We start from the raw sequence: 13,936 nt of genomic DNA on the forward strand, positions 1-13,936 counted from the left end.
GTTCTAAATTCAAATTTCGTTACGGCACAATCGGCAATCGGATAACTCTTTGGGAGTTTTTCCACCGCCACAACGTGCTCAGATTCAAGTATAATAATTATATATATACACTTCTCATCAAAAAAATCGAAACACCTTGCAAGTTTACGTTTTGTCAGGATTATCAGAAAAATGTGTACATTTAGGAATAAATGTTAAATGTCGTTTAATAGTGAGTAATATGAGCTTATCAAATCTTAATGTTAATGTTCTAAATTTAAATGAATTTTTCATAGGTTTCGTATTTTGTTAAATGAGTCATTTTTATTCCGTATGGAGTATAAAGGAAATGGATAAAACAACACACGTAAATGAAAAAAAAAGCTAAAAAACGTTTATTTAATAACTTGTATTCCCTCCCCGAGCTCTAATTACTGCTTCCATACGGTTCTTCATCGATCGGATGAGAGTCACGATCACATGCTGTGGTATATTGTCCCATTCCTCTTGGATTGCATCTTGCAGCTGGCTAAGTGTTTCTGGGGCAGGATCTCTTGCTCGAATTCGTCTCTTTAATTCATCCCACAGATGTTCAATGGGATTCATGTCCGGGCTTCTTGCTGGCCATTCCATAATAGAGATATCGACTTCGTTAAGATAATCTCGTACGACGCCCGCGGTGTGAGCCCTAGCATTGTCGTGCATGAATATGAAGCCGTTGCCAATAAAATGTGCATAGGGCATCACATGAGGCTCGAGACACTCTTCGACGTATCGATGACAGTTTAGTGCAGGCAGACGTGGCCCAGACACGAAAGCAAGCTCTGTCTTACCGTCGGCGCTGATTCCTCCCCAAACCGTCCACGAACCGCCACCATAGCTGACCTTTTCTTCAATGCAGCATTGTGCATAGCGTTCTCCGTCTCTTCTGTAGACCTTGTTCCTTCCGTCGTTACCATACAGCATAATTTTACACTCATCAGAAAAGAGAACTTTGCTCCACTGTAGGTATGACCAATTTAGGTGCTCACGTGCAAAGTTAAGGCGCGCTCTTCGATGGTCTGCAGTTAATTTCGGCCCATTTGCTGGCTTATGCGGTACCAGTCCACGATCCTTCAACCTTCTTCTAATTGTAGAGTCACTTACAGCCACCCTTCGTACAACACGAAGCCGCTGCTGCAGTTGAAAAGCGTTAAGGCGTCGATTTCTTAAAGAAGTTGTTACAATAAATCGATCATCTCGCTCAGAAGTGACCCGATTCCTGCCAGATCCTGAACGGCGCGTGAACAAACCAGTCTCCCGATAACGTTTATAGACTCTATGAACAGATGACAGGCTTAGATGCAGTCTTGCAGCCACAACACGCTGACTAAGGCCAGAATCCAGCAATGCCACAACTTGGGCGGCTTCTGTGGGCGAAGTATCCATACGTTTTAGAAAAAAAACCTTTTTTCAGACGTCCCAAAGTCACAGTATTGAAATAAAAAACAAAAAGTTTAAGGATAGGCGCCAATTTTTAGTTTTTAAACGCTAAATGTACTCCAACCCTAAACACACATTTGTCTCAAAACAGTGATTCATTTCGTTTTTAAGATAAACAAATGAAATTCTAATTTTGAATTTAGAATTTTCGCTTATTACTGTAATGGCCAAACTGCCAGCTATACATTTATGTATTTTTTTTCATCGTATGAATTCTTTTTTGTGTTAAATTCGGACAGAAACAATGAAAACGGAAGTGTTTCGATTTTTTTGATGAGAAGTGTATTATATAAGTACCTAGATACTTATAACCACATACCTACTATGCTCAATCGGTTGACTCTCTGGGAGTCCTCCACGAGTACGGTATAGGTATAGATATTTAGGCACCTTTTTTGTTCACACGAATAATTCCTCAGGAATTAAAATATGTTTGCGTGTTTTTCTATGGGAAATACACCTTACATTAATTTTCGGGTACAGAGACGTCTGTGGGACTATCTCGTAATCTCGGATTTTGCTGACGTATGATTCTGTGGGAGTCATACCACCCCCTAGTTACGACGCGTATCTTTATACGTGTATAATTTTGTCATCTAGGCGAAGAAAATCAGCGCGACCGGACGGCGTTGATCGTCACTCTACACGGACCCAACTCTGATGTCGAACCGGGACCGTCCTACGCGGTGGCTGAGAGGACCGCGACCGCCACTGCCGTCGCCGCCGCCGTGGATGAAGCTCGGGCTACCACGAGTACCCCACCTGCTGCAGAGAACGTCCTCGACAGCGCATTGTTAGAGATTCTCGGCGATGACCCCTCTGCAACCATACAATATGGACCGGATATACATAAGGACCTAGCATCCCGTTTCGAACACCTTGCGACAAATGGGTTAGATAAAAATGTTCGGAAGGAACTGGTCGACAAATATCCTATTCCGGGTAACTGCGGCCTCATCGGCGCGCCTATACTCAACGCCGAAATCAAAGCTGCTCTGCCCGATAGTATGTACAAGAGAGATAAGGCTATTGAAGCCCGGCAGAAACAACTCGCCACGGCTATTACAGTCCTTGGGGCCGCAATGACTGACCACATAAGTAGTGTCAAAAATAAGGATCACGAACTCATTAAGAAATTGATGGACACTGCTCGCCTATTATGCGACATCCAATATGCAGAATCCATCACTAGACGAAACTTCGCAATGTTTTCCCTTAAAAAGGATCTAAAAGAAAACTTAAGTACTTCCAAAGTGGATAAATATCTCTTCGGAGAAAACTTAACCGATACCTTGAAAGCGGCTAAGGCAGTAAACAAATCGGGCGCCGAGCTTAAGGTGATAAACAAGGTGGGGAAAAAATCTGCTGTTCAAACGCAGAAACCTCAGGGAAACAAAGGTTTAAACTGGAAAGCTCCAGCACCGCAGCAGCAGCGCAGGCCGACGGGTGCCGGGGCTCAGAAGAACCGCGTGCCTGCCACGACGACGTGGGCGAACCGCACGCGCGCCGCCGCCTCCAGGCCGTCGTCGCCGCCGCGTCGCCGCCTCCAGGCCGTCGTCGCCGCCGCGCCGCCGCCGCTAGACCCGGTACTGTACGCTGGACAACTAGCACAGTTTTACTCGCAGTGGTCACTTATCATTTCCGACCATAATATTTTGAATATAATTCAAGGTTATAAAATTATCTTTGCCCGACCAGTCGTGCAACATTATGTACAACCGATCCCAAACTACTCTAGCAGTGAAATGCAATGCTTTGAAGAGGCTATTAATAGCCTACTAGGTATCGGCGCCATTTCAGCATGCGAACACTGCGAAGGACAATTTATATCTAGTGTTTTCCTGCGCCCAAAACCTAATGGTCAAATGCGCTTTATATTAAACTTAAAGAACTTGAATAAGTTTATTGACACAAGTCATTTTAAGCTAGAGGATATTCGTACATCAATTAAACTAACGTCACAGGACTGTTTTATGGCCACTGTCGACCTAAAGGACGCCTATTTCTTAATAAAAATTCACGAAGATTCTCGTAAATACTTGAGATTTATGTGAAACAATAAACTTTATGAGTTTAATGTACTACCATTCGGGTTGAACACGGCGCCTTACATCTTTACTAAGTTAATGAAGCCTGTAATCAGTCTACTTAGAGCAGCTGGACATATTTCCACAATATACCTTGACGATATTCAATTGTTAGGAAGATCATATCTTGAATGCTCTTACAACGTGAACTCAACTATTAATCTACTTACCGCTCTTGGTTTTATAATCAATAGGGAAAAAAGTCAGTTGACAGTCTTGGATTCACATACTATGCAAATAACTTTGCCCCCCGAAAAGAAAACACATATCAAAGCAGAGTTACAAAAAATAATAAACATTACTAGGTGTAAAATTAGAAAATTTGCTCAACTTATAGGACTTCTTGTGTCTGCGTGTCCCGCAGTGGAATATGGAATGTTATATACAAAACAGTTAGAACGGTGTAAGTATTTAAACTTACAACCTCATGATGACTATGACAGGTATATGAAAATCCCGGAAAACTTACTTTCGGACTTTCAATGGTGGCTACGTGCTATAGAGAGCCCTGCGCACCGTATTCGAGACGACTGTTACGCGGTTGAAATATTTTCTGACGCCTCAACTACGGGGTGGGGCGCGGCCTGCGGGGGTGACACCGCGAATGGGCCTTGGTCACAGTCGGAGCGCGGGATGCACATTAACTATCTCGAACTGTTAGCTGCTTACTTTGCGATTAAAATTTTTGCAAAACATTTAGAAAATTGTCAAGTTTTAATTCGCATAGACAACGCTACTGCGCTATCCTACATTAACCGCATGGGCGGGATTCAATTCCCACATCTCACTGACATTGCTAGACAGATCTGGCAATGGTGTGAACATAGGAAAATCTTTATAAAGGCTTCATATGTCCCATCTAAAGAAAACATCGTAGCTGACACTGAATCCCGACGTTCACATCCAGACATAGAATGGGAGGTAGAAAACTCTACTTTTGACCAGTTAGTTTCACAGTTTGGTTCCCCAGACATCGACCTGTTCGCCAGTAGACTGAACAAGAAATGTGAAAAGTACGTATCTTGGCACAGGGACCCTGACGCCTTCGCTATCGATGCATATACGATAAGCTGGAAGAATCTATATTTTTATGCCTTCCCACCGGTTTCGATGATACTTAAAACACTGCGCAAGATTATCGCCGACAAAGCGACCGGTATCATGATCGTCCCGTTGTGGCCCACACAACCTTGGTACCCAATTTTCCGCAGTCTTTTGACGTCCCATATTTTTGAGTTCAGTTCAAATGACCATGTAATCGTTTCTCATTCCAGCAGGAGGAACATTCACTCGAACCTTACCCTGGCTGCCGGAATATTATCCGGGCAGCACTATTGCGACGGTCCGTACCAGCCTCGGCAGTAGATATAATGATTAGTTCTTTAGCTGATTCATCTTTTAAACAGTACAACACCTATATTAATAAATGGTATGATTTTTGTAAACAAAATAACACACCTTTATACGATGCATCAATATTTAAAGTCATGGAGTTCCTTACTGATTTATATAATAGTGGCAATCAATATGGTTCGTTAAATTGCTGTAGAGCAGCCTTGTCCTTAATTTTAGGACCCAATATATCGACGGATTATCGTATTCAAAGGTTCTTCAAAGGTGTGTTTAGGCTAAGACCTACTATTCCCAAGTACGATATCACTTGGGACACTGGGTGCGTGCTAGATTACCTGGCTCTCTTGTACCCTAACGAGGCCATATCAATGGAAAAACTTGCCAAAAAATGTGTAACATTACTGGCACTGGTTACCGCCCATAGGGTACAAACCCTGTCGAAAATAAATATTTATAACATTAAGATATTTCCAGATAAGATTGTTATCAAAATTTCAGATCTCATCAAAACTTCGAAAGTCGGTACGAATAATCCAGTCCTTACCTTACCTTTCTTTCTGCAAAAACCTGGGATTTGCCCAGCCAAGTCATTAATTAGCTACATAAATAGAACGGCCTCAATTAGAGAGTCAGATTACCTTTTTATCAGTTTTAAGCGGCCTCATAAAGCCGTCACCACACAAACACTCAGTCGTTGGATTAAGTCTACACTGAAAGATTCTGGTGTGGATGTGTCAATCTTTTCAGCACATAGCACGCGCCACGCTGCCACATCCCAGGCGTACAGCGCAGGGGTTAGCATTGACCAGATTCGAAAAACTGCTAGTTGGAGTCAAAACTCCACCACGTTTGGAAAATTCTACAATAGAACCATCATGACCACAAACGAGGCAGAGTTGGCTCGTGCTATATTAAATAATAATTTGTAATTTTATTTAGTTTGTAATCATCTAGACACATTATAATAATAAGTACTAGACAATTATACATTTCATCTACACTTCGTTATAGTTTTCTTTACTGCGATATTTCCCGAACCTGCTCTCAACATCTACATTGTGTTCAAGCTTATCATCTTACAGGTTACTAATCTCGAGAACGAAGCACGAAGTATAATTAACGGTTAAACGAACTTACCTGTAAGTGAAGTTCTATCGTAATTATACGAGTGCTTCGTTCGAAGAGATTTTTAGGTTTTAGGTTTTTATGTATGTATGCTCAATAATAACCATGACACGAGGTTTGCTGAGTTTGGTAATCCACCTGATAACCCACACGATAGAAGAAGAAGATTAACCGCTTTATTATAAAACAAAGACTAGGTTTAAAATAATAATAAGCGCCACTAAAGAAAAAAAGAAGAAAGATGTCGTCGGATTTAAATGAAACGAATTGGCAAGTCATGATAATTCTATGCAGAATATAAACTCGCGCCTATTTCCCACCAGGGTAAACAGAGATTATGGAATTCCATTTGCTTCGATCCTGACATACTTCTCTTGCTTCCTCCACATTCATCGATCGTTTCATACACGCACGCCGGTTCAGAGTAGATTTACTGAACCTTTTCTAAGGACGTATCGAATTTGGATAATGTACCTACTTCCTTCTAGGTCTTCCTTTGCCAGCCCTTCCACCAACCTTCGCTTTATATACTGCTTTCGTAATCTTATTATCCTTCATCCGCTCTTTATGTCCAAACCAACTTAATATTCCTTTCTCAATCTTGGAGTGTATTTTTTTAATTTTCAAACAAAATATCTTCTTTTCAAACAAAATAAGTTTTTCATCCAAAAGACTCAGTGGAATAGCGTTTAACTTAAAAAGCTCTGAAGCGTTTATAACTCAAGGTGTCGAGTTAAAAGTTTCCGATTGAGTAGATTCACACCTTCCTGAAACGGAGGACTTCAGATAATTGTACTGGAGATATTCCAGTATAAAATGTGTCCTTTCTCGTCATAACTGACATCATTTTTCATTGCTCTGATTAAGCGGTTTTTATAGAAATGTTTATCGTGGAAAAAGTTCCAAAATTTTTCTTCACCTGGTTGAGACTTGGACTAATTGCTAATTAGAATTTGTGAATATATTAGCTATAGGATTCCATTTGCATTGAGAATTGAGGTTGTTTTACTATTACGGAGATAGAAGAAGAAAGACAGTAAGCACACTAGAGAAGAAGAAGACCGATTAACACTTAAACGTTATATTTATATAAACTTCATTTTTCTTAATTTAAAACTGCAGAATAATATATTTATTCTACTATTTTTTTCTTTTAAGTTTTTTATTCTATTAAGTTTTTCTACTAAATTTTGTCTACGAATTCATGCTATCTTTTCGCTTTATTTGGCCTAAGCACGGAAATGTAGGATTAAGTAAATACCAAATGTTAAGACTAAACGTGTTTAAACGTTGTTTCTGCTAAAATAAATGTGTTCAAATGTTTCTTAGGTTTGTTACAGCTGTTCCCGCGGTAAATCTCTTTGGACATATTTCTTCTTGATAACCGCTGCACTGCAAACGGGGCTTTGCTTAAAAGGAATGGAAATCTGCATTGAATTACATTAAAAGCTTTTAAGATGTTATTTTTAATTGTATGTAAAACTGAAGTCCACGTAGTAGTCTTATAAATTTTCTAATTAGTCTCGACTCTTCCCGTATTTTATGTACTTAAGTAAATTAAATTCTTTAGGCCCTTTCCCGCGTTAGCTGCTTACTTTTAGATTCTTTTGATGTTTCTTGTACTTAGTCGATTAAGTTATTGAACTTTATAAAAATATAATCTTCAGTCTCGTGTTGATGGAATATAATTAACGGTTAAACGAACTTACCTGTAAGTGAAGTTCTATCGTAATTATACGAGTGCTTCGTTCGAAGAGATTAGTAACCCCCGCCCGCCCTAGACCCCAAATCTGTTCTGCAAATATCGCAAACAGAGCCCTAAACTAATGAAGCGCGCGGAGACTATCCGAGTGGGGCAGACAATATAAGACTACCCTTAAAAAAAAAAAAAATTACTTTTGTTATTATTTTTTTTTCTATATGCTTTCAACTATGTGTGCAATGAATGGTGTCACTATGCGTTACTACATTGTGTTCAAGCTTATCATCTTACAGGTTACTAATCTCTTCGAACGAAGCACTCGTATAATTACGATAGAACTTCACTTACAGGTAAGTTCGTTTAACCGTTAATTATATTCCATCAACACGAGACTGAAGATTATATTTTTATAAAGTTCAATAACTTAATCGACTAAGTACAAGAAACATCAAAAGAATCTAAAAGTAAGCAGCTAACGCGGGAAAGGGCCTAAAGAATTTAATTTACTTAAGTACATAAAATACGGGAAGAGTCGAGACTAATTAGAAAATTTATAAGACTACTACGTGGACTTCAGTTTTACATACAATTAAAAATAACATCTTAAAAGCTTTTAATGTAATTCAATGCAGATTTCCATTCCTTTTAAGCAAAGCCCCGTTTGCAGTGCAGCGGTTATCAAGAAGAAATATGTCCAAAGAGATTTACCGCGGGAACAGCTGTAACAAACCTAAGAAACATTTGAACACATTTATTTTAGCAGAAACAACGTTTAAACACGTTTAGTCTTAACATTTGGTATTTACTTAATCCTACATTTCCGTGCTTAGGCCAAATAAAGCGAAAAGATAGCATGAATTCGTAGACAAAATTTAGTAGAAAAACTTAATAGAATAAAAAACTTAAAAGAAAAAAATAGTAGAATAAATATATTATTCTGCAGTTTTAAATTAAGAAAAATGAAGTTTATATAAATATAACGTTTAAGTGTTAATCGGTCTTCTTCTTCTCTAGTGTGCTTACTGTCTTTCTTCTTCTATCTCCGTAATAGTAAAACAACCTCAATTCTCAATGCAAATGGAATCCTATAGCTAATATATTCACAAATTCTAATTAGCAATTAGTCCAAGTCTCAACCAGGTGAAGAAAAATTTTGGAACTTTTTCCACGATAAACATTTCTATAAAAACCGCTTAATCAGAGCAATGAAAAATGATGTCAGTTATGACGAGAAAGGACACATTTTATACTGGAATATCTCCAGTACAATTATCTGAAGTCCTCCGTTTCAGGAAGGTGTGAATCTACTCAATCGGAAACTTTTAACTCGACACCTTGAGTTATAAACGCTTCAGAGCTTTTTAAGTTAAACGCTATTCCACTGAGTCTTTTGGATGAAAAACTTATTTTGTTTGAAAAGAAGATATTTTGTTTGAAAATTAAAAAAATACACTCCAAGATTGAGAAAGGAATATTAAGTTGGTTTGGACATAAAGAGCGGATGAAGGATAATAAGATTACGAAAGCAGTATATAAAGCGAAGGTTGGTGGAAGGGCTGGCAAAGGAAGACCTAGAAGGAAGTAGGTACATTATCCAAATTCGATACGTCCTTAGAAAAGGTTCAGTAAATCTACTCTGAACCGGCGTGCGTGTATGAAACGATCGATGAATGTGGAGGAAGCAAGAGAAGTATGTCAGGATCGAAGCAAATGGAATTCCATAATCTCTGTTTACCCTGGTGGGAAATAGGCGCGAGTTTATATTCTGCATAGAATTATCATGACTTGCCAATTCGTTTCATTTAAATCCGACGACATCTTTCTTCTTTTTTTCTTTAGTGGCGCTTATTATTATTTTAAACCTAGTCTTTGTTTTATAATAAAGCGGTTAATCTTCTTCTTCTATCGTGTGGGTTATCAGGTGGATTACCAAACTCAGCAAACCTCGTGTCATGGTTATTATTGAGCATACATACATAAAAACATACACACATGCATATCGGTCAAACATATAACCCTCATTTTTGCTTCGCCGCAGTCGGGTAAAAACTAGGTTAAAGTTAAATCCTAAATATAACTCATTTACTCAGTAATGACACTAATAAAAGTTTAAAAACTAAACCCCGAGTACGACAAAATGGCGCTCTGAAAAGTATGAAACAGGAACAAATTCTCTAACATTCTTCCAAATCGGAATGCCAATATCTCCAAAAAGTTTGTTTACCACAGCGTACGACCACGGCTATCTCCTAAACATCACTGTTTGGAAGAATGTCAGAGATAATAATATATATATTTTGAAATGTATAAATTAAGCCCTTTCATTTGATACCCAACATGATACCTTTGGGAAAAATATATATTTATCGTCAACACTTTATGTCACCTAGAAGCCGTGTCATCTAGAAGCCAGTTGGTAGAACGCTTGCCTCTCACTTTGAGGTCGCAGGTTCGAATCCAGCACAGGCCTAAGCCAATGATTGTCGAATTTGTTTTCGAATTCGTGTTTGGATCATAAGTGATTATCACGTGCTCAGTGGTGAAGGAAAACATCGTGAGGAAACCCACATTATTTCTCACATCCACTTTGAATATAATGAATGAACGTACAATGGTAGACACTCGCCGTTCCATTTCATTTAAACAATTAATCGCCCTCAAGTTTTATTGGGTCGTTTAACTTTATTATTATTGCTTATTGGTGGATTTTATTTCTACAAAAAATAATAATGTTTATTTTATACGTTAATCAAATCGTGAGAAACACCCTTTATATTTACCAACAGTATCAACTTTATTTGAGTTATTACTTTTTGTCTGCGGTTACTTTTTAAGTACAATAATTTTACATAGTCAACTAGAAATAATTAACTTTGCTATAAAAAGTTAAAATAATATCAGTTATTCTCTATTGAACACAGACAAAATATACAAACATTTAACATCAGTATTTATTGCTCTGAAGCATTCCTACAGACACCAGCTTAATTTTAATTTGGTTTGACAATTGTAAAAGTAGTTTTATCTCTGTCTTGCACTCGTCGTAAGTTAAGGACGGCGCTATTTGTAGAGCTGACAGACTAAAATAAAGTTTTGTCTGCCATTATCGGTACGAGTACGCTATTATACATAACATAAATAAACAGCCTATATATGTCCCATTGCTGGGCACAGGCCTCCCCTCAATCAACCGGAGGGGGTATGGAGCATACTCCACCACGCTGCTCCAATGCGGGTTTGTGGTGTTTTAACGGCTAATAGCCGGGACCAACGGCTTAACGTGCCCTCCGAAGCACGGAATCATCTTACTATTTCGGATAATCAGGTGATTCAAGCCTGAAAAGTCCTTACCAAACAAAGGACAGTCCCACAAAGTGATTTCGACAATGTCCCCATCGGAATTGAACCCGGACCTCCAAATCGTGAGCCTAACGCTCTAACCACTAAACCACGAAGGCTGTTAACGGACGCTATTACATTAAATATTATTCTATCTCCAAACTCCGATGACCCGTGCTTCGGAAGAAGGCACGTTAGGCCGTTGGTCCCGATTACTACTTACTGATGTAAGTAAGTAATCGTTACATGAGCCATGTTAGGGGCCTTTGATGACTCAATAATAACCTTGACACGAGGGTTGATGAGATTGGTAATCCATCTCACAACTCACACGATAGAAGAACCAAACACTGAAACTTTCCAGCAACTCATATTTATTGTATTAACTAGCGACCCGCCTCGGATTCGCATGGACAACGAATGTGTGAGTTTGGAATCGATAGCTTTAGGAATAAAATATTTTCCATATAAACTTACACCCACTATTTCACCCTAAAAAAACTTACATCTCCTTTTTTAGGGTTGTGTAGAAAACTAATTAAATACGTTTTAATTAATTTAATTAATGAGTAATTTGTACTTATTTGGAAACGCTAGTAATTAAAACTATAGAAGTTTCATACAAACTTTTCCACCCATTTTTACCCCTTAAGAAGTGGAAGTTCACAAAATCCCGTCTTAGTGTGCACCTATATCCTTAAAATTAACCCCCACTTAAAATTTGAAACACTTGTAGTTCCTGAGAATTCGTAATGAGTGAGTCAGTCAATGAGTCAGTGACCTTTCGCTTTATATATAAAGAAGATATCATACAATTATGATTTTAAATAAGTACGTTCTTGAGATCCTTTTACAACGTTCACAATATAACTCGGATCTATAAATAAGCATTATTATCAAAGAGGGTGAGAGAGTGTAGGGGATTTTTGAATCGTTCGCCTTCAACTCGCGTATGAAAATACGAGTAAGTACCTTATACCTTTCACATCTTTGCAAATGACAAGTTCTGATGTGCTTCGTGAATCTATACTAAAATTATAAATAGAAAAATGTATGTGTCTGTTCGTTTATTCGCGTTTCACGGCAAAACGGAGCGACGAATTGTCGTGATGTTTAAGTGGAAATATTTGAAAAAATGGAGAATTATATAGGCTATTTTTTGTCTCTTTAAAACTACCCACACACCTAAAATGGCGGGAGGAAGCTTGTATAGAGCAACCCGCAATTTTCAAGGTAGAAAGCTAAGAATTGGTATACAAACTATTTGTGACTAACAAAAAAAATAACCGCTTCAAAGAGGGGGTGAAAATTTACATGGGACTTTTCGCAGTTGTCAAGGTAAGAAGCTAAAAATTGGTACATTAGCAAAAAGAGATCCGTGTTACCTCGAATTTAACGCGAGCAAACCCGCGGGCAAAAGCTAGTGGATAAGTATATATTTTCGAACGTGACTTAAAGACGAGCGATTTAAAAATAAGGCCCCGGGATAAAAATCATTTTTCTTTTCAGAACTTCTATTTCAAGCTAAGGTAATATTTCAAAATCGTTCAACACATTGTTCGAGCGGTAAGTGGCTCTCGAAAGCTATCTAGCTAGACAGCTGTTCAGTCTAGACTTTTTGCATCTAGTGCTCAACTCGCTCCCAGCTGAATAGCGCTTCAGGGGCCTTTTAATCTCAGCTCCGTTGTCCTATCGTTTTAGAAGATTAAAAAAGAAAGAAGTAGCAAAATTGAAAGCCAGAGATAGCTCGAATTTGCGCTTCGATCCGAGAAAATCGATTTGGGTTTTCTCATTTCCGTTAAAATTTTGGCTTTTTTTTTTCAATTTACCTAGATGTTAAATAAAGAAGTATCGGTCAAAAAGCTAAAACAATCCGATTAAAATTGTGGTGAAACCGGTCGCCCGTAAGGATTTTCATATTCTTCTATCGTGTGGGTTGATGAAGTTGGTACTCCACCTCACCTGGTGTCAGGGTTACTATTCCGCCAAAAGCCCCTGACAGTACCTACATCAGTAAGTAGTAACCGGCACCAACGGCTTAACGTACCTTCCTAAGCACGGATCATCTTAGTTTCGGACAATCAGGTGATCAGCCGGTAACGTCCTAACCAAACTAGGGACCACAAAGTAAATTTTGTGGTATGTCCCCACCGGGAATCGAACCCATGACCTCCGGATCGTGAGCTCAACGCTTGACCACTGTACAATGGAAGTCGTCAAAAAATATTTTCATGTTGGTTTTATGACGTAGCATGAAATAATTTAAGCTCACGGTTACGTCCCACTGGGGTAGACAAACATCAATCGCAAGACAACTTAAGTACCAACACTTCACTGAGCTTTCTATTAGACCACGTGACAAGTGAGCCGTATCGCCGTCTATAATGCTCGAGTCAACTGTGCTAGTGAAAACTTAATAACTCATTACTAATCATGCCTATAGGTAGCGTTCTTCTGCCCACCTTGGTAGAGATTATGAGCGTGTGTAGGTAGACATTTAGTCAAAAATATGTCATGTCACAAAGGAGCTGTCTGCTTTGTGTGAAAGCTAAGCAGGATTTTTTTCTTTTTTGTTTACGAATTTATGTTTTCCAAAAAATCCTACCTCGACACCGGATTGAAAAGATATTTCATAACAACGCCTGAATTTCGGAACACAATTTGCACTGCGTGGCTCAAAAAAGTTCCTGTTACCTTGTCATTCCAATTATCCGGGCTACGGTACGTCGTAGCATTGTGCTACGCCGTTACGGTATGCAGCTACGCAGCGCTGTGCATAACTTCCTTGTCAGTTAGGAAGTTTAATTTGAAAATGTTTTGTGCATTTCCACGTTTAGTGTATTATTAACATTCATCAATGTTCTATACA

At 38.7% G+C, this 13,936-nt stretch overlaps 1 protein-coding gene across 4 annotated transcripts in view; it reads left to right on the forward strand.

Moving 5' to 3' along the window:
• Positions 1–13,936, forward strand: part of LOC126380382 (dual specificity calcium/calmodulin-dependent 3',5'-cyclic nucleotide phosphodiesterase 1) — a 281,501-nt gene that overhangs the window by 211,652 nt on the left and 55,913 nt on the right. The window lies entirely within an intron of this gene.

The sequence above is a fragment of the Pectinophora gossypiella genome, chromosome 1 (genome assembly GCF_024362695.1).
Source record: "Pectinophora gossypiella chromosome 1, ilPecGoss1.1, whole genome shotgun sequence".
In the NCBI taxonomy this organism is placed as follows: domain Eukaryota; kingdom Metazoa; phylum Arthropoda; class Insecta; order Lepidoptera; family Gelechiidae; genus Pectinophora; species Pectinophora gossypiella.